The following is a 3,176-nucleotide window of genomic DNA, read 5'->3' as shown; positions in this document are numbered from 1 at the left end:
GGGGGGAACCGAGCTGGGATGGGGTTAAACAAGGGGTTCAAACAAAGGGATGATGGGAAATGAAGTCTTACTAAGTGTTGAATTTCTAATGAACTCCTGCCGCTCTGCAGAATCTATGTCCTAGAAAACAAGTTTTTAAAATTTTGGCTAAAAACTGCTCATTATATTTAAAAGACAACGTGGAGCTTCAAGAGGATCAGAGTTTGACTTTAAGGCCCATAAAAGTCTTCCTGTGAGGGAATTGGGCCCTGACCAGGAGACGCTCCACTTCTGTGGAGCCACATCGGCTTTATTTACATGTAAGTAAGCGGAGCTGACCCGACCCGACCCGGTTCCGGGCTCCACCGGCGAGGCCTCCGACCAGCTGGAGGAACATGTGACCTGGGATTTAGACCCAGATTTCTGGGATTTGCTGAAGTGAAGTGGAGTGGAACTCTGGAGGCATCAGAGGAAGAACGGGTCTCCATAGTTACAGACATCTGACCAGGCTGCTGCAGATCCGTGTTATCTGCAGATTAATGAACAAACAGGTGCTGCTCCTCTGATCAAACTGCAGAGGAGCAGAATTCCTGCTGCAGCCAGAGACGTGTCTGTGTCCAACGGGGTCATGAGAAACGGACCGGACCGGACTCTGACCGCTCTGCAGCAGGAATGTGAGCGAGCTGCAGAACCGCATGAGTCCAGAGCAGACTGGACCCTGTCTGGACCACATGAGTCCAGGGCAGACTGGACCCTGTCTGGACCGGGACACGGCGCTCTGAGCGTCTGCGGAGGCCGGGGTGAACCGCAGGTCAACCGTGGAAACGCTTTGTTGTCTGTCTGAAAAAAGAAGGATGGATGTGAGGGCGGGGGGGGTGGGGGCTGCTAGCTGAGGCGGGAGAGGAATGAGAGGAAAACCGGGACAGAAGAGGCGGATGAAAGAGTTTCCTGCTTTCAGTGGAGCTGATCTTCAGGTGAGACAGAGCAGGTTCTCCTCTGACACTGTTGTGTGACGGGATCCTTTAGTGCATTAAAGTTTACCGGACTATGGCAGAGATTTCACACTTCCTCTGTTTATTTTTCTTACTGCTTAAGGGTTTTATTCACTTCCTGGTTTTCAGTGGACCCCATTAGGATTTAGTTGACTTAGACAGGCCTGTTCTAAATTCAAAGTAATATTGGTTTGAATTGTTTGTTTGTTTCTTTCTATGTTTTACTGAAAAATGTTTTGTCTTTATTTGTTCATGTAAGATGTTATTCCTGATAAAAATGTATTCACCTGATTGCTGATTGTGTCGACCTGGTGAGGAGGAGGAGCTATGAAAGGACCCCTGGCTCCATTGGGGGGTGTTGTTCTTCCAGGCATGTTGTGAATGGATTCATGTGATCTGGGATCTAAAGGAAGAATCCTTCTTCTGGTGTGGACCGCGGTGTTGTACACCAAACATCTGTTAAAGCTCAGCACTCCAACTGGAAAGCAGACAGTTGCACTCCGGATTTCCTCCACATTCTGGATGTTTCTGCGCTGACAGTGATAGATCCGTGGGGGGAGGAGCCAGAGGGAGACGGTGAGAGTGATTCCATGAAATCTTCTCCATGTGGAGTGATCCTCACACAGGATCCACTTCTGGGCTTCTTTGTGCTGCTCCTGCTCTGTTAATCCCTCACAACCAAACACCCCCCTCAGGATCACACCTCCACCTGTAACTGCAGCCAACACCTCGCTGGGTTTGCACACACGTGACCCCACAGTAAACGGACGCCACCGGGATGGCCCAGCAGGTCAACCGGAGGAGCTCTCTGCTCCTGGTTACGTCCAATCAGGGCAGCGGCTCGTCCTGGGACGGCGAGGAGCTCTGCTGACATTTACAGAGGAAAGAGAACGTCAACATCTTGTTGTTTGGGGGCGGAGTCAAAGCCACTATGACGGCTGCCATCAGACATTTATAGATCAGTCAAGGAAAGATGGGAGGGAAACCTGAAAATACTTTGGGTCATTTCATGTTATGGGGTGATCAGGTGGAGTTCAGCCTTAGTCACACGTGTCTGTCCTGTTCAATGGGTCTGTGGGTCGTCCGGGTCATGGAGGGCCGTAGAAGAGCATCCAAACGGGATCCCAGGAGGCTCCTTTGAGGCTCATTTGACCACCTTAAGGGACGTCATGAAAATGGAACGTACCATCATCGAGTGGTAAGAGTGGTGAAGTATTCATATATGACGTACGGTATCCTTACATCACACGTGTGTGGTGAGGTCAACCCGCTGACCTCTGTGAGTTCACTGATGAGGAAGTGACCAAAAAACTCGACTGGAATTCAGTCCCTGTAATGACAAGTTGGATGAGAGTTCTCTGGATCTCCTCACGAAACACAAAGACCCGTAAAATACAGTCCAGATATTTATGCCCCAAGAAGGGTTGAACCCTGACTGGGTTTGACTGGAGTCGGGCTCCATGTGGATTCATGTAACAGTGCATTCATCAACGAGTTAATAAGGTATAAAGATGTAACATTATATAAAAGTATGACAAAGATTCATGCAAAGTAGTATACAAATATAAAACCCGAATATATGGAAGTTGATAACCCTCCATTTCATTGTTTGTAATCCCACCCCCTCCTTTTTTATGCTCCGCCTCTTTACCTTCTTTTGCCCTTCTGTCCCCCTACCCCAATACCCCCCCTTCCCTTTGTTTTATGTCTGGTCCAAATAGAAATTCACACAAAAATACTAAAAGGACGTTTAGTGTCAAACCCAAAGGGAGTTTAGACTGTATAAACTCCTGAGTCTGAAGCAGGTTACTGAGCTGGACTGTTTCTGTAAATGTGTGAAACTGACATCTCACTGAGTCACTTTGATCCTGGAAGATCAAGTCTTCTGATAAAGACCCCCCAGGAATGTCTTCAACAACTGGTCATCCTTCATTAAGGGTTGAGGGGTGATCAATAATGAGCTCCAGACCTCAAACTAACCGAGCAGAAGAATATTTCAAAAAGTTTACGTTTATTCGGACCTGGAATAGTTTGGAAGTTCCCTGAAGTTCCATATAATCCAACATTCATCCAACATTCATCCAACATTCATCCAACATTCCAGTGAAATGGAATCAGCTTCACTTTAACACCATCAACCGAGAAAAGATCAGAGCTTCAAGCAATTAACAATCATTTATTCAAATAATTAACCATTAACAAAAG

Source organism: Oryzias melastigma, linkage group LG15 (assembly GCF_002922805.2).
Source record: "Oryzias melastigma strain HK-1 linkage group LG15, ASM292280v2, whole genome shotgun sequence".
Classification (NCBI taxonomy): Eukaryota; Metazoa; Chordata; class Actinopteri; order Beloniformes; family Adrianichthyidae; genus Oryzias; species Oryzias melastigma.
This window is presented reverse-complemented; position numbering follows the sequence as displayed.